Here is a 23,167-nt window from a genome sequence, read left to right on the forward strand (position 1 = left end):
TGTGTGTGCATGTGCATGTGTGAGTGCACACACACCAGGGAAAGTACAGAGTGGCCTGGTATTACTTCTGATATCCATATGATCACCCTGGTTTGTTTGTTTCAATCAGGGGTGGGCAACATCAGGCCAGAGCAGCCTTTCCCAACCAGTGTGCCTCCAAATGTTGTTGGACCACAACTCCCATCAGCCTCAGCCAGCATTGCCAATTGTGGTCCAACAACATCTGGAGGCACACCGGTTGGGAAAGGCTGGGCCAGAGGGTCAAATTCAGCCCTCTGGGTCTCCCTATCTGGCCCTTGTCACTCTCCTCTAATCACACTCCTCTGCTCTGTGCCTCCATGGAGTGCCTTTGCCTGGGTAAAATGAGTCCTTGAGCTGTGATAACACCTCTTGCTTGCTTGAATGATGGACAGATGTACGTGTGTAGAGATCCCTATGAATTTTGTGTGGCTGGAATGTAGCCAGCTGTACAAAGGTAAGAGTCACATCCATTGTTCTGTCCACATTTCCTCTGGCCCTTGGAAGATTCCTCATGAGGGGATATTGCCCTAGGGCTGAAAAAAAAAGACTCTGCCCCAGTTTAATCTTTTACCCAGTGAATGATTTTTAAATTTCACACTTAAATCTAGAATTTTACATCTGAAGTGATCTGCGCCATCATCAAAGAAGAGACTCAACTGTATACAAGGCCTCGCACATGTTTAACATTTTATTACTTAGTTCCTTGTGTGAGCCCTTTGTGGTACCACAGTTGACACTGGCATCCCTTGGCTCATACAAGGTATATTCATCACTTCATTTTGAATAACCCTGACACCTACCACTTAAGCCTGACAGTAAAAAGTACATTGGAAGTTAATGCTAGTGGAATAACGTTCCTAGAAGACAAACAAAGTCACTCTGATTTGAGAAGCAGATAATTTGTGTAAAGAAGCTGGAACTTGCATATTTTGTGACAATAAGTTTTTGGCAACTATTTATATTATGCTAGTACTTTTATAATACTTAATGATATTTTATCTGTTGCAAGAGATAAAATTGTTCCATTTGTGCAGGCAGGAGATCACTTTCATGCCTCTGTTTAGTGTTGACATCCATGTTACCGAGTGGAGTTACCAAGATGAACTATTAGGAAAAACAGTTTACTTGGCTCATCACATTGGCTTGGATCCTAAGGTAAGTCAATTTAAAGGAATGTTACAAAGTTAAAGTTTCCCATCTCTTTCTTCTCCAGCAGCTACCTGCACCCCCCATAAATGATGCTCTGAAGGGTTGGAGAGCCCTCCTGAACAATATTATATGGAGAGCAGGTGGCTCTTGGGGAGGGGGGAATCACTCAAAATCAAACTTGGATCCTGAGATGAATTTTCCAGTCCATTCTCCCCCTGCAGTCCCCCCCAAGCCCCATTCCTAACTTTTTCTGAAGGCCCCTATGACCCCCCAGAGAGGTTTTTGGGGGACCATGAGTGGCTGTAGGGGGGAGAAAATAAGCTTACTTATCAAACCATTATTAAGAAATATATCAAGAAAAAACATCACATTCCATCAAAAACCAATAGAATAGGATTGAGTCAAACAAAGGGTGCTTGTCTAGATGAATGCTTAATCCAACAGATTATTGATGGAAGGCAGATTGTATCAGAATTCTAATAAAAACAAATGGCTTTTCTATGTTAAATCAACCTGGCATCCACCCAGATTCAAAATAGCATCATTTTGCATGGTATTTTCATGTCAGCTGTGTGTCCCATTAAGTATTAGAGAGACATGTAAAATAAGATTGGCAGCAAAAAAACAACATACTTGCTTTTCAAATATAGTCCAAAAAAATGGCAACAGTCTTGTGAGTTTCCCTAATAAAATGTATGACATACACTTAGAATGACTATATGAGCCCTGCTGGATCAGGCCAAAGGCTATCTAGTCCAGCATACTATTCTCACTGTGGACAAGAAGTTCTAACTTTTTATTGGAATAGATAATTTATTAGATATTTATACTGATTAGGGCAAAAAGGGAGGATGAGAGAGGAAGCATTCTGCCTTTAAATTCATCCCTTTTGTTAGTCACACACAGCAGCAAGGGCCAAGGAGTCCCCTTCATCTAGTTCTGGATGGTTGTGATGGTCTGTATAATATTCACAATCTCAGGGTTTTTTTTATCATGTATGCTAAAATTCTGCAACAAGAAGAGCTTAATTCTATGGCCTGTATAAATGTCACAGATGGAGAAAAATTACATAATATCTTATTTTTCATTATCTATTTTGCAGTATTTACTATTTTGCATCATTTATTCCACTTTTCATAATTATAGGGAGAAGCAAGGAGCTATGTAGGTGACTAAAGCTCCACCTCTTATCTTATTCAGCAACTCCTTGCTCAAACACTCTTTCAAGCAATATGAGCTCTCCATCAAATTTAGATTAATCAGCTTTCATGCATATATTTCCAGACATCCTTGCTTTTTTGTTTTTCGATAGCTGAGGTTTGCAGGAAGCTGAATTCTACTTCCAAGTGCCAGATTCTCCAGTTTTTCCTGTGTTCAAGTGGAATCATAGCATGAGTCCTATAGAGCCCAGCTGATGCTGCTTAGCATAAGATCAGGTTGGGAACATTTAAGTTCAACAGTAAAAATCAGCTTTGAGAATCTCAGTGCCTCACTTCAGCAAAACTTAGTTCAATAGGTATTATCACCTCTTCATGATCTCTGAGGTTGCCATGACAAAAGCTCAGTATACCATGAAAATAAAACTTGAACTTTTATTTCTTTTTCCTTCCCATGGATTTCCATTTTGCACAATAAAAGAAAAAAAGTTGTCTCCTCTAATCCATATTTGGGGGGAAAATAAAAAGTGAAGAATGCTTTAGATGAAAGGCTTCCTCTTGCTTTAAACTTGGATTAAGAGGTTAACGGGCTTAATGCACGTAGGTAGCGGATGAGTATCCAAATTTCCCAATGATTAATCACTGAATCACTTCTATATATTGTCATTGTAAAATGTCAGAAAGGGTCTTGGAACTGGAGGTCCTAGAAGCTAAATTCCTCCTGCTCCACCCACTTTGTTTCTACTATAAGCCTTACAGCAGGGCTAGGAAATTTGTGATCCTCCAGATGTTTCTGTACTACAACTGTCATCAGCTCCAGCCAACATAGCCAATGGGCAGGGATGATGGGAACTGTAGTCCAACAACATCTGAAGGGCACAGGTATCCCATCCCAGCCTTACAGACTGAACTATGGGATCCAAGGGTGACACCAACACCATAATATGAGCCCTGTTCCCATGGACCTACCCCTGTCTATCAAGTCCTGAGCATGCTCCTCAGTCCTAGCAACTTATCTCATGATTAATAAGCTCCTACTTCCTTGTCCTGCACTCTTGACTTCTGGAACTCATTTTCTGCATGCTTTGATATGTTACTATCTTCCAGACCTTCAGAATCACTGCCACCTCCAAAGTGAATCTTGCTGAAGACTTATGTGATCACAGAGAAAAGCCCCCACCGGAATAGTATCTGTACTATTAAAATAAGGCCCAGAGCCATTTATGTCAAGGTTTTCTAAGGAACAGCCAATTTTCCAAACTTCATATGTAAGGAACACATCAAAGGAAATTGAAATCAAAGCTGCCAGCCAACTTAGATCAAAATGGAGAAATCAGCTGAATGTTTACGTTGGAGATAAGATTCAAAATGAGGCTGGAGAAGTATCTACACATTTTGAATATACAGTGGAACCCAATACATGTCTACTCAGAATTAAGTCCCATTGCTTTCAATGGGCCTTCCTCCCAGGTGTACAGATGGGTACAAGATTGCCATCTCAGAGGACTAGTTGTGCTGTTTTAGCATTTAAGATACCCACAGTGAAAATATGTATGGTATATCTCTGCTGCTTCTCCATCAGGAAACACTGTTAAAAGGAACTTGTGCAGACTATTTCTCAAGGGCAGGTGTCATTCATTAATTGGAGATCACTCGTGGCTGAGTAAGATTGTCTTCCAAGATAAGGTCTTGAACAATGGGTCCGTAAGTGACTGTGAAGGCCAATTCTGGATCCACACAGCCTCCCACAGTGAGGACATAGGTTTCCAGATGGAAGATGGTCACAATGAGGATTTGTTTGACGTGCCTCCTGCTTAGCTTGTTTGTCCCGTTCGCCCTGTATTTGTGCGTCTCCGAAGTCCTTAGCATCTTTGATAATAGCCGACCTCCATTTGGGACATTCATGGGCCAAGACTTCCAAGTTCTTGATGCTCATGTTACATTTTTTTAGATTTATTTTAAGAACATCTTTAAACCTGTCCACCGATATTCCATTTTCCATCCTTAAGTTGGGAGTAAAGTAGCTGCTTGGAAGACAGTGATCAGGCATTCGAACAACATGGCCAGTCCAGCAAAGCTGATGTTGAAGGATCATTGATTCAATGCTGTTAGTCTTTGCTTTTTCCAAAATGCTAACATTAGTCCATCTGTGTTCCCAAGTAATTTGTAGAATTTTCCAGAGGCAGCATTGGTGGGATCTTTCAAGAAGTTGGAAGTGACGTTTATAAATGGTCCATACTTCACAGGCATACAGTAAGGTGGTAGTACAATGGCTTTGTAAATAAGCATATTGGTCTCCCTGCGAATATCCCGATCCTCGAACACTCTATGCTTCATTTCGGAGAATGCAGCACTCGCAGAGCTCAGTTGATGTTGAATTTCAACACTGATGTCAGCTTTTACAGAGAGACGGTTGCCAAGATAGAGGAAGTGATCAACGTTCTCTGGCATCACACCATTATGCTGGATTAATAGTGCTACAGAGGGACTAGTTCACACCTCTTGATGAAGCACTTTGGTTTTTTTTAAAATAATAAGTGAGAGCCCAAGCTTTCCATATGCTTCTGCAAAGACATTTAGGATAGTTTGAAGATCTTTCTCTGAATGTGCGGAGACTATATTATCATCGGCATATTGAAGTTCTATGACAGAGGTTGACATTACCTTACTTTTTGCTTTCAGCCTACTGAGTTTAAAAAGCTTTCCATCTGTTTGATATATGATTTCCACACCAGTAGGAAGTTTCCCCTCAAGAAGGTGTAGAATCATAGCAATGAAGGTAGCAAATAAGGTAGGAGCAATGACACATCCCTATTTTACGATTGAACCGACTCTGAATGGATCGCTCTGAAAGCCATTGTTATCCAAAATTGTCGCTGTCATGTTGTCATGAAGGAGTCACAAAAAAATCACAAATTTATCAGGGCATCCAGTTTTCAGAAGGATGGTGCAGAGAGCAGTTCAATTCACAGTATCAAAGGCCTTAGTCAGATCAATAAACACCATATATAAAGATCGATTCTGCTCCTGGCATTTTTCTTGAAGCTGTCATGCAGTGAAAATTACTGTCCCCCTGGAAGGGCAGAAACCATTTTGAGATTCGGGGAGGACATCCTCTGATATTGGTAGGAGGCGATCTGTGAGGATCCTTGCAAGGATTTTACCTGCGGTAGCAAGAAGAGAGGTACCTAGATAGTTCCCACAATCTGTTCTATCACCCTTCTTAAAAAGGGTGATAATTATGGCATCCCTAAAGTCTTCCGGGATCTCCTCCCTCATCCAGATTTTTTAGATGAGCTTATGAAGTTGTTGTGTAAGTTCAGGCCCACCTTCTTTAAAGACTTCAGCAGGAATCCCATCTTCCTAGCTTAGTTGTTCTTCATTTGATTGATGGCTTTACTGACTTCATCCAAATGAGGGGATACTGCAAGCTCATCTCTAGTTTGTTGTTGTGGAATTTGTGAGACGACCTCACCAGCCACAATACAGTTACGATTAAGGAGGTCATGGTAATGCTCTTTCCAGCGCAATGCAATAGACTCTTTATCTTTAAGAAGTTTGCTACCATCCATTGAACATAAGGGATTTGTACCGTGATTTGTTGGTCCACAGATGGCCTTTGTGGCATTAAAAAAGCCCCGTGCATCGTGAGCATCTGCAAAGTGCTGGATTTCTTGAACTTTCTTTATCCACCAGGCGTTCTTAAGTTCTCTAGTTCTTCTTTGGACCTCAGCCTTTGCACTGGCATATATGTTTTTCTTAGCAGCACAGTTAATGTCTTTCTGCCATATCTGGAAGGCTTTCCTTTTTTGTCGATGATATGTTCAATCTCACTATCATTCTCATCAAACCAATCCTGATGTTTCTTAGTTTGGTATCCAATAGTTTGTTCAGATGCTGCAATAATGGATGTCTTCAGTTTAATCCAGTGTTCCTCAACATTTTCAGGGAGTTCTGTCAGTAAATGTTTCTTGAGAGTTGTTTGAAAGCAGGCTCGCTTAATAGGATCTTGAAGGGCATGGATGTTCATTTTATGCCTTGGTTTTCTTCCTTGGAGCCTACGTTGAGGAACAATATTCATGGCCATAGTGGATCGAATTAATCTGTGATCTGTCCAGCAGTCATCAGCACTCATCATGGTTCTAGTGAGGAGTACATCACAATGATCTCTGGCACTGACAATTATGCAATCCAGGAGATGCCAGTGTTCACCGAGGGTGTTTCCATGATATTTTAAATTTCTGGCAAAAGAGTGTGTTTGTAATAACAAGATTATGGTCTGCACATTTAGTCAGAAGTAGAATTCCATTCAAGTTGCTATTGCCAACTCCTTCTTTCCCAATGGTTTCTGGCCAGAAATCGAAATCACGCCCAACTCTTGCATTGAAATTGCCCAAGGGGATAATTTTATCCTCCTTAGGTATCTCTGATAAGATGGTGTTCAGCTGGTTATAAAAAGTTTTCCTTGATGTCTTCATGAGCACCTAATGTTGGTGCATAAGCACTTAGAATAGTTGCCTGCTGGTTTGGGGCAAGTTTTAACCAGAGAGTTGAGAGTCATTCATTAATGCCAATAGGAACTTCTGACAAGAGCTTCACAAGATTATTTTCAATAGCAAAGCCTACTCCATGTATTCGTTATTCTTGTTCAGGCAGTCCTTTCCAGAAGAAGGTATAACCTCCTTTTTCTTCCTTCAGTTTATTTATTATTTGATTTATATTCCACCCTTCCTCCCAACAGAAGCCCAGGGCGGCAAACAGAAGCAATAAAAACACTTTAAAACATCATAAAAAGTTGTCCTTCCCCTGCTCTTCGAGTTTCTCGGAGTGCTGCTATGCCAATATTAAAATGTCTAAACTCCTTCACGACAATGGCAGTCTTGCATTCAGGACGTTCACTTTTTGTATTGTCCAGCAATGTCCGTATATTCCATGTTCCAAAGTTCAATTGTCTTTTGCAACTGCTAAGTGATGACTCCACTGGATGCGGTAATCCAGTCAGGTAGAGAGATGAGGCAGACTATGTTTAGGGTACCTTTTCTAGCCACCTCCCCATATGGGGTGAGCAGAGTGTATCCTGAATAGGACTCCTCAGTCATGGATATAGCTGCTGAACTACTCAACTCCTCGGTCCTTGAGCCAAGACGAGTGAGTCTGTATCCACGGCCCATGTGCCGGTCCACGACTAGGAGCTTTCAGATTTCATAGTCCTGCCGCAATCACCATTCACCAATCGTCATGGGACTTTTTGTTTGGTTTGGTATGGTTTGGTTGGAAGATGCCTGTGCGTGAATTTGTTTTATGTGGAGAGATCGGTGCACAATGATCAACACACAATCTTGACAGAAAAAGGATCTGATCCAATGGCATGGATACCACGACGATTGGAAGTCTTTTATCTGCTGCAGCCTTCATCCGCCTTCACAGTCATTGTAACGTGCACGTTGTTATCCTCCGCCTGTTCTGCCATTGAGGACATTCTTGGATCGTTCTTTGTCTGGTTCCTCTCCCTTGACCTTACTGCCATGGGTGACCCTGCTGGGAGTACATGATTCCCAATGGCATCACTCATAGGGTTCATTGGAACACACAAGCCCACTCACCACTACAAGGTGATGATCCAGCGAGTGCAGTAAGAGCAGGTGTGGAGAACCGTTGGCCCTCCAGATGTTGCTGAACTGGCCACTGGCCATAGTTGCTGGGAATTGTAGTTCAACAACATCTGGAGGGCCAAAGTTTCCATACACCTACTCTATGGGAATTCATATGTTCAGATAAAAAGGTAGAGGGGGAGAAGAAGATGGCACCCATTGTTCGCACTCCCAACTTCTGTTTTCAGTCAAAGTTGTGTCAAAAGACTCACAGGCTATATGGGTCTAGGCTTTCTCCATGCAACTAGATTACATGTACCTAGCCTATGCACTTAAACTTATATGAACATTGGGTCTGTTCAGACCATCCGCTGAATATGTGGAGGTTTGGACAGGGCCATCAGCATGATCTCTCTTCCCTTTCCTCCACATGTAGTGGAAACCGTGTAAAGAAGGTTAAACATGATGGTGTCCTTAGAGAAGGAGTGTCTGCTTTTTCCTGGGATGTTACCTGCAAACCACATTGTTTGCTATAGCACTGAGTGAGGAGATGAGGAAGGCTCTGTCTGCTCATATCCTTAGGAATTACAAGGACCAGCAACAAATGAGGACTCATGTCTGAAGAGCAACCATGAAAAATGGTTTCTCTGATAGCTCAGTTTATGCAATGTGAATGTACTCTTATATGCACTCCACTTTCCCAAGTGATGGGAAGTTCCAGGAGAACAGAGCTGAGTTTGGCTTATTTTCAATGGAGCGATCACTGCAAACTCATGTCCTTTTGCAGTAATATCTGGGTTCGTGTGCAAACATACAAAGAGCCCATAGGAAAGGACAAACAGCTTAAGTACTTCTACAAACAGCAAATCCACTGCCCCATATCAGAGTCCCAGAAATACTTGTGTCCCCAATAGCACCTTACAGCCCACCACAGCCCAGCTCTTTCTGTGTCTTTCTGTCTCAAATAGCAGCTTCTTTCTCACCATCCCCAAACCTGTTCCTTTTGTCTATTTCAAAAAGACATCTATTGATCCTTCTTATACATAGACCTAGCTTTTCTCCCTCACTTCAGCTGAAGAGAGGAATAAGCCTCCCCCTCCCACCCTGTTCTGATAACTTTCACATTCCAAATCATCCTGCTAGTTCCCACTGAACATACTGGGTCAGTGTTACCAAGCCATTCGGCTGACAAAGAGGGTGTGATCTAGCCAGCATTCATCATACTTGCTTAGTCTTCACTATTCTAGAGCAAGTAAATTGGAAGTAGAACAGTGGTTCCTAAACTTTTTTCCCCATGGACCATGAAACCTGCTGATGGTCTTAGCATACCAATTAATTATTTTTTCTGCCTCTGTAGCAATTGCAATGTGCTGTGCTAGATGCTTTATGATTTTTAATTGTATTTTTATTGCTTCTTTTATTTCTTATGTTGTATTTTATAGAATTACAATTTGCATTCCAATGAATTCATGTTGTAATACAACAAAATACCATATAAGAAATAAAATAAACAATAAAAATGCAATTAAACATCAATATATTAAATGTGGACATGCTGCAGTCCACCTGAATAAAGTTCATGGATCACTGATGGTCCATGGACCACAATTTAGGAATCCCTGGAGTACAGAATATGGGAAGCTTGCCCTGCATTGTTTGCTTTCTGAGCTGTTTCCAGTTAGCTGTTTTTGTCTCTGTTGGCAATTATCATAGCAAGTGACCATGCCTCTACTAGGAATAGTATCTGTTGGCTGGTGTTGCTTTGAAAGCATTCTGTCGAACTAACAGGCAGTATCAATCTGAGTTCGTTCTTGTCCATTATCCATTGCTTTTAGCAGTCCAATTTTTTCTCCAAAAATATTTCTTTTAATATTGATATTTTGGAAAGGAAATACCAATATTTTGAAAGGAAATATTGATAGTCTGAAAGAAAAGAAAAGCAGCTGCACCTCTTCCTCTGCTGTGACTAGAGATGTGAAGGCCCAGAAAAAACCCAGGGGGAAATCAGAAAAAAATTGTGCTTTTTCTGTTTTTTCCCAAAGCCTTTTTTGGGTTTTTTTCTGAAAAATTGGGAAAATTAAAAAAAAATTAAGAAAAATGGATTATGGAATGTTTTATTTTCGCATGCTGAATAAAATGTTTCCTTGAATCTTGCCCCCCCCTTTTCTCAGTTCTTTTTATGGGAATGGATGCTTTATGTCAGCTTGGCACTGTGGAGGACTAGCGGGGACATAAATAATTTTCTTTGTTATTAATATTGATGGTTTCTTCTGGGTTTTTTATAAATTGATTTTTGCCTGCTCCTCATAAACTGGCAAAACAAATGAGGTTCCTTACAGTTCAGGTGTTCCTTACAGTTGGGGATCTTGTAGATCCATTTGTTACCCAAAAAATTAAAAAGTCAATTTGTAATAATTGTTGGAATAAAATGTACTTTTAATATACCAAATGTGATAATTTTATGCCAAACCAACTTGTACATAATTACATTTGATGTCCCTGAAGTAAAAAACTGACTTTCAATCTGTAAAAAGTGCTAATATTGCATTTTTTCATTTTTTTCTGAAAATTTGTTTTTTTCTAAAAAAAACCTGGTTTTTTTCCATGGCTTCAAAATTTCCAGAAATTATACATCTCTAGCTGTGACTGAGGCTGGTCAGTTTTCATGTCAGCAACCAGAGATCCGCTGTTTTCCTCTTTTGGAAAGGAAAGAAGAAAAACAGCTTTCAGTGCACCCATCCCCCACTTCTTCCTCAGCAAGCCTAGAATGTGAGGAGACTCTCTAGGGCTAGCCTTGCCTTTTAATCTCTTTTATAAGCTTGGCTTGCTTCTTCCCACTTGGAGCTTGCATTATTTGAGGGGGGTGGGAGAGAGAGAGAGAGCTGTACTAATGTGCTGCACTGTGAGTAAAATCAATATCAATAGAAGAACGATATATTCAAGGGAATGTTCAAAGGGAATACCATCTGGTGTCATGGGAAAGCCGCTGAAGTATGAAGCAAACAAGATTGCTCTGCAAAGATGGAGAATATGCAGACCATTGAAAATTCCAGTGCTAAATTCAGCAGAATTCTCATCCATCCCTAGCCTCTATCACCCTTTACTCACTGGTTCAGTTCCTGGTTTCTCAACTGCAGTTAGGCCCATCTGACAAAGTCTTCAGTTTGTCCCCAATATAACCTTCTTTAACATTTGTGGAACATCACTTCCTTCACCCAGGATTTCAGAATGCCCTGAGTTAATCATAGACGAATACCCCCAAGACTTTTATCAGACTAGCAAAGCAAGGGGGATTCTAGAAGAAGGAATGGGAGTTTGCTTGTGACAGAATGCCAGGAAGGGGCTATAAAATAAAATTCTACATCTATTAAGCTTAACCTGAATATTTATAGGAGTCCCAAGTTTCTGAACACAACAAGGTTTGTGTGTAGAGCATAACAGCATCCATTTTCTGGAGATCTGATCTCAAACATTTTATTTATTAATTATTTGATTTATAACCCGCCCTTCCTCCCACCAGGAGACCAGGGAGGCAAACAAAAACGCTAAAAACACATCAAAACATCATAAAAACAGACCTTAAATACATTAAAACAAAACAACTTTTAAAACATTTTTTAAAAAAGCTTTAAAAACATCTTTTAAAAGGGGTTAAAAACATAAAACATTTAAAAAAAAATATTAAAAGCAATTCCAACATAACAGAGATGGCGCCCGCCTAATATTTAAGGGAGAAATGATTAGTAAAATCCTCAACATCTTTGGTTTATTGATATCAGTTTGATTTGGATTATATAAATCAGAAGTAAGTCTTTCCATCTTTGATTCACACAACAAAATTAAAGTTATATCAGTTTCAATAAAGTAAAGGTTGAAAAGCTCACTGATAAGAAACAGACTGCACATAGAGAAATTCCCATCCCTTTTAATATAGCTTTTCATATCTCCCCCCATTTGACCCCTTCCACTGCCAAAAACTCCAATATGACCTGAATAAAAATAATATTTTTAAAATATATATGTGTGTGTGTGTGTGTAGAAAACAGCACTTTACATTTGTCAAAGGGTAAAATTGTCCCTTCTTATTATGTGTCTTCAGTAAAGGATCCACCCCAGTAGTGATTTAGATTAATCTCTTTTCATTAATAGCCAATAAACAAACACAAGCAAGAGTGTGCTTTTATGTTAATGTCCAGCACCACCATTTATAATTGCCATAAGGAACACCAGAGTGTTGTCAAATATAATTTATAGGCTTTTAAGATCTAATCATTTTCTATAATATTAGATTAAATGGTAGGCCTTTATTAAAGAGGAAATTATAGTTCACCTTGCTACTTTCTAGAACATTTTATTATATATTGTTTTACTCTGTAGATTAGATATAGGATATAGATTGCATTATTGTGGGGAGGGTCTTGCAAAATGAACTTGAAGGGAATAAGACTTTCCTTTTCAGTTCTGCATCCTAGTTGCAGAAATAGTCCTATGAATGATTTACAAGGGCATTGACAAGCCAGTATACGTGGATATAGCTCTAGTGGGAGAAAAAGATTCTACTGAAACAGGAATTTACTAGACTGCTCAACAACTGTTATGATAGCCTGCACTTCCATGCCACTGTAGGGTTGCCAGGTCAGAAGCATCCCAAACCCTGAGATTTCAGAGGTGGATCCTAGTGATGTCACATGAGGTGTACCCTGGTGATGTCATAGGGGGTGTCCTAGTGATGTCATAGGAGTGAGTCCTAGATATATCATTAAGCATGATACATTAAATATCAACCACACTTGCTTGGAGCATACCACTCAAACAAAAACAATTCTCTGATTGGAAATTAAGATAGAAATCATAGCCAAATGAGGGGGTTTCCAGGTCCAGCTGAAGTGATGGGATCATTCCTTCTTATCTGCTTAGAGATCCTGGGTAAGGAACATTTAATCAAGTCTATCTGCTTCTGGCAACAAGGTTTAAATGCCCTCAGGCAAGGCCACTCACCAGAAAGCCATTGTAGGAAGAGTGTTGTGAAGATGTTAGATGGGAGCACTCAGGAGTAAAGATGGATGTCCCTGAAGGCAGCAATTCTAAACACACTTACTAAGGGACTAAGCCCCATTGAACTCAACAGTACTTCTGAGTACATATGGTTAGGATTGTGCTGTTGGTAAGGCTTGACTAGGAATCCTCTGCAACAATATCCATGTCAAAGCAGGGTTGGCAACCTCCTGCCTGGAATGCCCTGCCTGCCTCTTAACATGGCTACTCCAAACTTCTTTATAGACTTGATCCTTCACTGCAGAGAGAGGTTTGAGAAATGAGTAAGAGTTAAGAAGATTCTCTACTCTTTCCTGCCTACTCTGTGGGCTGCTATAAACTCATTTTGACAGCCAACCCAAATCCAGTAAGTAATAATTAACAGACAGAAAACACATATGGTTCGGTCTACCTTCACAGGCAGTAGCTTGAGAACAACAGCAATTGAAGCCAAACTTCGCAGCATGTGAATTCTCTTTTACCACGATTAGCAAAAAAACAAACCATCATGTAAGTAACAAGGTGAATGATCAGTGTGTTTAAGGGGGTTGAGCTGACCACATGGAACCAGTATTATTACTTCTATGGATGTAAGGGAGTAATGTCAGAGGTGAATTGCAAACAGAAAAAGAAAAAGACAGTGATGATTTCCTAAATGCAATACCATACCAACCACAACAAGATTCCTATAAGTAAGACAGAAAACTCAGCATCCCAGAACCAGTCAGGGTTCCTAACCAAACCTAAAAGAATGCTGGCAGTCAGTCAGCCAAGGTCACAGAAATCCCCATGCAGCCCAACCTAACCCCACGGCTGCAGTTAGTGCAGAATGCTGCGGCACGATTGCTAACATGAGTGAGATCCTATCAGCACATAATGTCTCTGCTTTGAAATCCGGTGCCACATAGTACTTGTTCTGCTCTTGTAAGAAATCAGTAATTTAGTCCGGCAGTACCTATGTTTGGAACTCCTTGCCTATTTATATTAGGTGGGCACCTTCATTGTACTCTTTTTGGCACCTGTGAAAAACATTTTGTTTAGGCAAGCCTACCCAGGCATGTAGAAGTTATCTTTTTTTCTGTTTTCAACTCATTGTTGGTTTTATTATTTTGAATGTTTTTAAATTCCTGTCTTTAACTGTTTTTGCCAATAATTTTATTGTTTTAATTCCTTCTATAAACCTTTTGAGGTTTTTTACAACAAATGGATTATCTGGATCCATTTCAATCGGGCTTCAGCCCTGGACATGGGACTGAAACAGCCTTGGTCGCCTTGGTAGATGATATGAGGAGGGCATAGGATAGGGGCGAATGCACCTTCCTTGTCCTCCTTAATATCTCAGCGGCTTTCAATACTGTTGACCATGTTATCCTCCTGGACTGCCTGAAGAGGTTAGGCATGGGGGGCACTGTATTGCAGTGGTTCCATTCCTTCATCTCTGGTAGGTACCAAAGAGTGGCATTGGAGGATGAGGTCTCAGATCCTTGGCCTCTCACTTGTGGGGTGCCACAGGGTTCCATCCTCTCCTCGATGCTGTTCAACATCTATATAAAGCCACTGGGGGCAATCATCAGGAGATTTGGGCTGCAATGTCATCAGTATGCGGATGACACGCAGCTCTATATCTCATTTAAATCTTCACCGAGGTTGGCTGTAGAAACCCTGTCCAAGTGCCTGGAGTCGGTGAGTGGCTGGATGGGAAGGAGTAAGCTGAAGCTGAACCCTGACAAAACCGAGGTACTGTTTGTGGGAGACAAGGGAAGGCTGGGGGATGTGGACCTGGTGCTCAATGGGGTACGATTGCCCCTGAAAGACCAGGTCCGCAGCCTGGGGGTCATTCTTGACTCCCAGCTGTCCATGGAGGCACAAGTCTCGGCGGTGAGCCAGGCGGCACTGTATCAACTCCATCTGATACGGAGGCTGCGCCCCTACCTTCCCAACTATCTGCTCCCACCGGTGGTACATGCCCTGGTCACCTCTCGCCTAGACTACTGTAATGTGCTCTACGTGGGGTTACCCTTGAAAACGGTCCGGAAGCTGCAACTGGTACAGAATGCGGCGGCTCGTCTGATTAAAGGCAGCCGCCGGCAAGATCACATCAGTCCAATGCTGAAGGAGTTGCACTGGCTACCGGTTGTTTACCGGGCCCAATTCAAGGTGTTGGTTTTGACCTTTAAAACCCTACACGGTTTTAGCCCAGTCTATCTGAAGGAGCGCCTCCAGCATCGTCAGGGATGCCGCTCAACAAGATTAGCCTCAGAAGACCTTCTCTCGATCCCACCGGTTAAAACAGCTAGACTGGTGAGGACTAGAGAGAGGGCTTTTTCAATAGTGGCCCCCACCCTGTGGAACTCTCTCCCAAATGATCTCCGCCATGCCCCTTCTATGATGAGCTTCCGCTGGGCCTTGAAGACCTGGCTCTTCAGGCAGGCTTTTGGGGTGGGTTAGGTTTTTACTGTTATGGTTTTAAATTTTAACATTTTAATGTATTGTTTTTTTATCTTGTACGTCGCCCAGAGTGGCTGGACAACCAGCCAGAAGGGCGACTAATAAATTTAATAAATAAATAAATAAATAAATAAATAAATAAATAAATAAATAAATAAATAAATAAATAAATAAAGCAGTATATAAATGTTGTAAATTAAATATATAAATAAAATTCTGAGTCACTGTGGCCCTTGGGTCCCTCTTTTATACTGAGTCAGGCTATGTGGTATGATCTAGCTAAGTACTACTGACATGGACTAGCATTGGCTCTCCAGGATTCCAGGCAATAGTATATTCTAGAGTTTGAATTCTGGACCTTTGTATGCAAAGCATGTGCCCTACCACTGTTTTAATTCCTTCTGTAAACCACATTGAGGTTCTTTATAATAAAGTGGTATATAAATGTTGTAAATAAAAAACATAAATTTTGGAGTCACTGTGGCCCTTGAGTCTCTTTCCACATTTAGGAACAAAGGAACCTGCCTCATACTGACTCAGGCCATTTGGTAGCATCTAGCTCAGTACAGATGACATGAACTTGCATTGGCTCTCCAGGATTCCAGGCAATAGTCTTTTCCAGAGATTGAATTCTGGACCTTTGCATGCAAAGCATGTGCTGTACCACTGAACTACTGCCCTGTTTAAAAAAGTATGTTTTAAAATTGTTCTTTTCATTTCACTAATGAATGTACAGCATACTAGGGCAGATCCACATAAAACATTTAAAGCACATGAATCTCACCACAAAATCCTGAGAATTGTAGTTTGATAAGGATGCTAGAAACTATAACTGTAAGGGGGAAACTACACTTCCCAGGATTCTTTGGGGGAGATCATGTGCTTTATATGTGGGTTGGATGTGCTTTAAATGTATTATGTGGATCTGCATTACTTCATAAACTTTGCCTGCATATAAATCATTTTAATTAAATTTTAAAATTGAAATAAGATACAAAGTTTTCTGGGTGAAAACAACAGAGGGGGACTGTGATGTTTCTGCTTATAGTGTAAATATGGTAAGTGCTGTTTATATAGAAGACATATGGTAAGTGGAGTGAAAGAGGAGGGGTGAGTATATGAGCAGTAGAATGCCGGATGATTGGCTGAGCGTTTGAATGGCTGGGAGTATAAATGGAAGAATGACAGTTGAATCTGGGTGGATGTTGGGAGTGTGGAGAAAGAGGTGTTTGAGGGTGGATGTTGGGAGTGTGGAGAAAGAGGTGTTTGAGGGTGGAGGTCAGGAGTGTGGAGAAATACTTAATAATAAGTACAAAACAGGAATAGATGAAACCATACACTTGTGAAACATTCTAAAACTAATCTTGTTATTTCTGATATTTAATAAATACTTATTTGGTTTACCAAAGGCCTGATCCTTGGCTGGGGGATATACATACCAGAAGGGAGGGCAAGGTAATTACCAAGGCTGAACAGAAACAGTATCTAATGGTGGCAGCGGTGAAGGGAGGAATAATAACAATTCAAGTATCCAGAGCAACCCAGAGTTGTATGTGTTATCTATAAAGATACAAGGGGGTTGGGAACAGCATAAGCACACAGTCACAAAAGTAACCAGCTAGAGAGAGACTCAGGCAAAGTCTCTGGGAGTATTGGTTATAGGACGTGACTGGTGGTGCTGCCTAGCAGGGGGATCTAGTGAGATCTGTGCTAGAGTGGAGTGAGAAACCATAAAAAGGACGGTCTGGACTGGTGGTATCCCTGGTGGTGCCTAGTGAAAGGCAGTAGCCACAAGCAGGTGGGAACCTGACAGGGAGAACCAGCGAAGGACATCACAGGGGCCATGACCATCCCACAGTGCAATCCTATGCATGTTTACTCAGAAGCAAGTCCCATTGTATTCAATGGGGCTTACTCAGACAGGGAAGCATGCACTGGACTGCAATTCACTGATAAGAAACTTCACTCACCCAATCCAAAATTCAGAATCAGGCCACTTTAAGATGTTTTGCAACTGTTTTATACTTGTTTTATGGTTATTGGATTTTAAATGGCTTTATTTCTTGTTGTGAGGTGCCTTGGTTTCCAACTCTACCTCACAGGGTTGTTAGAAAGACTCCGTATACACACTCACTGGTGATGTAAAAATATATACACCCCAGATAACAGTTTATTGCCAAAACCAGTTGGCCATTGCAGAACATTAAAAAAAAAAAGTATTAGTTTGCTGCCAAATAAAAGCAGTGACACCTAAGTAAGCCCTGCCTAACTGCTTTTTTTAAAAAAAGGATCAGTGGGGATGAGAAAGATTTACAACACAATCCTTTTCTATGTTCGCTCAAAAGTCCCACTGATTTTCAGCACAATCCTAACCATGTCCTACTGAATTCAGTGGGGTTAGCTCCCAGGTATGTGGAATTAGCACTGCAGCTTAACTCCCAGAAGAGCTTCGTATTGGGAAGGTTTTCAAAACAGGTTATGAATAAGATAAATAAACTGTCCTCTTTCAGTAAAATTTAAACTTGTTTGACTCCTTCATTAGAAAAGTATAATACTTCAGCATGTACACTTTTTAAAACTTCTGTTCAAAAGTTATTTGAATAATAATGTGTATATGACCCATGATAAGCCTCCCTGACCAACAGTATCTCAATTGCTGCCCAGATATAACGAAAGATTTTACCTTACTGTGACTGCTTTACACCTTACAGGTAGGCTGCAGGCCTAGCTAATACAGGCCCCTCCCTTCCAGCCTCCCAAAGATACATTTTACAGCCAGAATAAGCCTCAAATTAGCATCTGTTCTGTTTCACACACAACTACGTAAAATATTTCCTTCATCATGACCAGGGAAATGTCCCATTATGTCACAATTGCATGTTGCGATTCAGTGTCATCCTATACTCCAACATACCATTTCTTCTTTCTAATGAAAACTTTAAACAAAATGCCAAGGATTCTGGTAAGCAATGTATCAGGGTCAAGGCAGGGACCAATGGTACAAACAACAACTGAGACAGGAGGCCCCTTGCTTTGTGAGCGGCCTGGGGCAAATTGCCCCAGTTGCCCTCCCCTCTGGGCATCCCTGCAGCTTTGCCCAAACAGTATTTGGCAAATATGCTTAAGTTACTGAAGACCAACTTTTAGCTGGAAATCCTTGATGATAAGAACAATTCCAAATGGAACCTAGAAGGGTGGTGGGCTCTCCATCATGGGAAATCTTCAAGCAGTAGCTGAACAGCCACCTGTTGAGGGTGCCCTAGCTCTGAATTTCCTACATCATGCAGGATTTTGGACTGAATGGCCTACCAGATCCCTCTATTATTCAGCAAAAGCATGTGAAGTTCTTAAAACACTTAGAAGCAACTATACAAACGTTGTTGTTTTGTTTTGTTGTTGCAACACCTTATTTTTCATAAAGTGCCAGTGTGGTATAGTGGTTAGAGTGTCAGACTAGGACCTCGGTAGGCAGGGCTGGCCCCAGGCATGCCGGGGCGCTTGGGCCCCAGCCTGCCCCGGGCCCCAGCACTCCGCTTCTGTGATTCACAGCAGGATTAGTACCATGGATCGCAGGTCGGGAGATCCCAAGCTGCCAGCCATACCCCATTCTACTTACCTTTCTCTGTGCTGTTTTTTTGGCAGTGCTCACTGCACGCGCAGGTTTGCCATCAATCAAAATGGAGCTGAGGTTTCCCTAAGGAGCTGAAGCCTCTGATGCCATCTTGGTTGATGGCACGCATGCATGCTACATGTGTGCATTGCTGCCATCAACCAAGATGGTGGCAGAGGCTCCAGCCCCTTAGGAAAACCTCAGCCACCATCTTGATTGATGGGAAACCAGCGCATGCAGCGTGCACAGCTGCAAAAAACAGCAGAGGGAAAGGTAGGTGAAGCAGGGGAATGGCAGGTGGCTCTGAAGCTCCTGCCCTGCTATCCGCGGCAGGATTGCTGCTGCAGATTGCGGAAGGAGAATGCAGGGGTCCCACAGGGGCCCCTGTAGCCCCAGGGGCCCTCAGCCAGTGCCCCACCTGGCTGCCCTTTAGATCCGGCCCTGTTGGTAGGTCAGGGTTCAAATCCCCACTTAGCCATGAAGCTTGCTGGGTGACTTGGGCTAGCCCCAGACTCTCAGCCTGACCTACCTCATGGGGCTATTATGATACGGAGTTAAAAAGGGAGAGGGGGAGAGCAATGTACACCATTTTGAGTTCCTTGGGGGAAAGGTGGGACATAAATGAAACAAATAAGTAAATAATTAAATAAATCAAGGATCACTGCCCTTCCCCCCAATGATTTATTTAATAAAATTCATTTACTTATTTATAAATGTATTTCTATACCTCCTTCTTGCAAAAACATCAGGGTGGTGTACAGCTACATAGGAACATTTAGAAGCAACAGAAAACAATCATTAAAGATGACTGGTTACTTACAAGACAATTTAAACAGCTGCTAAGTCCTGCAGAAAAAAGTCTTCAAGAGATGCCTGAAAGTCCAAAGTAAGAATGTCTGGCTAATCTTTGCTGGAAGAGTGTTCCACAGCATGGGACCAGCAACACTTAAATGCCTGACTTCTAGATGAGGCCAGTCAGGGGACAACTAACAGTGCTCCTCCGGATTATCTCAGTGATCAGGCTGGGATATAAGGGCTCATGCTTGATTGTAATAAAAGCTCTAAGCAGTTCTAATCATTACATATTGCTGTTCGCAGGATTCATCTGCTCTGCAATAACCCTGTCCTCTGCTGATTTAAAAGCCAAGATCGTGGATTTTTTAAATTTTTCATTAAAGATATAGAATGTGGAAAAACATATAATTGTGTTGCTGTACATCAACAGTTCAGACTATTTCTCCACAGCTGATATATTTGAAATAATACCTTAATGTTCATCTGCATGTGCATTTATATGCATGCACACCGGAGACATGAGGCATCCACCCATCCTCCTCAGAGTATCTTTTAAAAATTCTGGGAGGTGAGCAGAACCATAAATAATAACTCTTGCAATGCATACTAAAAAGGGGGGATTCCCTCCCCCCTGATGCCAGGTAGAAAGGTAGGATCAGTGACTTACCAACATCAGGTCCCAGAAAACAGGGACTGTCCTTGGTAAAAGGGACAGATGAATAAACTGCCCAACAGTGCAAAACTGATGTTTATCATGTACCTAACGTACCTGAAAACAGACCTCTTACACCCCATGTCTGCCATTTACATTCAGCTACACCTGCACGCCATCTGTGACTCGTGCATGCAGGCTATAAAGTTATATCACCCCATCACTCTTCCTCCCATTCTCAGTGTTGGATTACAAACATAAGTGCTTGGAGATCTTATTGATCCACACAGCAGCAACTCTTGACAGATGGGGGAGAGCTTTTTTGACTGAGAATGAAACAGCCTACCATAATATCTTCTATTATTCTATTAATATCACCATTCCTTGTGCTTTATTAATTTCCTTTCCCTCCCGCCCAAACATAAATTTCAAGTGCAAATTACTTAAGTCCGTCTATTTAAATTGGGTGCCAGGAAGTTTTACAGGTACAATATCCATAACAATATCACTGCTGAGTTACATTAGCAGGAAGCATCTCTGAAAATGAGTACAGAAGACAAGTTAGAAATAAATGCCTCCTGTTCCCAGGAATAGAGGGCATTAAACTCTTGCTTGGAAGCAGGCAGTTTATTTGCCGCCCCCAACTTAGCCTGCCTCTGTTTAATGTTGTAGGCAGGAAGCCTCAGAACCACCCTGATGGTGGAATAACTGCTGAGCTAAAGAATGGCGTTCCCACCTTAGAGTGGGGGTGGGATTGCCCTCACCCCATTTGGGTAGAGAAGGCTCGGGAGGTCCACTCCCGATTGGGTGAGGGAGTAGGGTGAGGCCACGTCATGCCCCAGTGGGAGGGGGGAGTGGCAGTATTTAATATCACTCTGCCTCCCTAACACTTGTCCTTAGAGTGGGCTGTTAGGGACTGGGCTGGTTCTTCTTTAACAGCCCATTACTTGGATGATTTTCTGTTCACTGGCCCTCCCAATTCGGGGCGCTGCGCCCATTTAGTGTAGGCCTTCACAGCTCTATTGGATTATTTGGGGGTCCCTCTGGCCCCTGAGAAGTCAGAGGGCCCCTCTACTTGCCTTACTTTTGGGGGTATTGAACTGGACACTGATGCTCCCGCTCCTGAAAGTCCAGGCATTGAAGGACAGGCTGCGAGCAGCTGTGAGTCTGAAGAAACTCACATTGCTCCAATTACAGGAGATTGTAGGCCATTTGGTCTTCGCCTCTAAGGTAATCTCACCCGGCAGGACATTCCTTAGGCGCCTTTGTGATGCCATGAAGGGCGTTAAGTGTATATTCCATTACATCAGGGTGTCTGTCAGCATGAGAGCAGACCTCCAGACTTGGCTGTCTTTCCTTGAAGATTTCAACGGAGTCTCATTTTGGCGTCAGGAGATGCTGTTGGAGGCAGAGCTCCAGGTTCATTCTGACGCGGCTGGTGGCTCAGGATTTAGGCTCATATTCCACAATGAATGGTGTGCCAAGTGGTGGCCTGCAGACTGGCATGAGAAAGGGGTTACTTCTGATTTAACTTTCTTGGAATTTTTCCCCATTGTAGTAGCAGTGCACGTATGGCCTCTTGCATTCTGGGACCACACAGTGCGGTTTTGGTGTGACAATCAGGCCACTGTGCAGGTTATTAACTCTCAGACTTCTCAGTTGGCATGGGTGATGCATCTGGTGCGGGTCTTTGTTTTGCAGTGCTTACGCTTTAACATTCTTTTCATGGCCAGGCATGTTCCTGGCCTGCAGAATAGCATTGCTGATGCGCTTTCTCGCTTCCAGATGGAGCATTTCTGGAGGTTGGTTCCCGGCGCTTCACCTGTGCTGACACAGATGCCCGCCAGTCTGTGGAGCCTTGGCAGTTAGAAGCAAGTGTCGCTATGGCTTCGGCGTTGGCACCCAGCACCAGGAAGGCATACCAGCAAGCTTGTACTAACTTCTGGAGATTTCAAGCGCATGCCGGCCTACCACATCTGTGGCCCATACCTGTTAGCCACCTCATACAATATTTGGTTGATTTGCAGGCTGAGGGTAAGGCGGTCAGCACTCTTGCTGGCCAAGTGTTGGCTCTGGCCTTTCATTCCAAGGCCAGGGGCCTTCCTGAGTTCACAGCAGACTTCAAAATATGGAAGATGCTAGAGGGTTGGGCCAGAATCTCCCCCAAGATACCTGATAGGAGGCAGCCATTTACCCCAGATCTGATTGGGCAGTTGCTCCTCCATTTTTGGAGCCTCTGTTCTTCTTCATTTGAGCTGAAATTATTCACTGCTGTTGTTCTTGTCGCCTTTTACAGTGCATTTTGCCCTACTGAGCTGTTGGCTGCCTGGAAGGGAGACTGCTCTTCCAGGGCCTTGCAGTTCATGGACTGTGTTCTATCAGAATTAGCAGCCTATATTACATTACGACTCTCCAAGATGGATCAGAAGGCCAAGAGACAACAGGTCATGCTAGGCCCTTGCCCTATTCCTCATTTGTGTCCTATTGCTGCATGCGGGCTTATTTGGCACTCCTCTTTATTCATGAGGATGGGTCCTCCCTCACCCAGTTTCAATTCTGGACAGTGCTCAAGAGGACTTTGTTCTCATCGGGCCACGACCCAGAGGTCTTTGGCCTTCATTTTTTTCAAATAGGGGCTGCTACTGCAGCGGCACAGATGGGCCTTTCGTCAACTGATATACGGGCTATTGGCAGATGGCAATCTGCAGCA

At 42.2% G+C, this 23,167-nt stretch overlaps 1 protein-coding gene across 1 annotated transcript in view; it reads right to left on the bottom strand.

The window, feature by feature from the left end:
* Positions 1-23,167, bottom strand: part of SORCS3 (sortilin related VPS10 domain containing receptor 3) — an 800,669-nt gene that overhangs the window by 351,426 nt on the left and 426,076 nt on the right. The gene's annotated exons all lie outside the window — the stretch shown is intronic.

The sequence above is a fragment of the Rhineura floridana genome, chromosome 7 (assembly GCF_030035675.1).
Source record: "Rhineura floridana isolate rRhiFlo1 chromosome 7, rRhiFlo1.hap2, whole genome shotgun sequence".
NCBI classification, from domain to species: domain Eukaryota; kingdom Metazoa; phylum Chordata; class Lepidosauria; order Squamata; family Rhineuridae; genus Rhineura; species Rhineura floridana.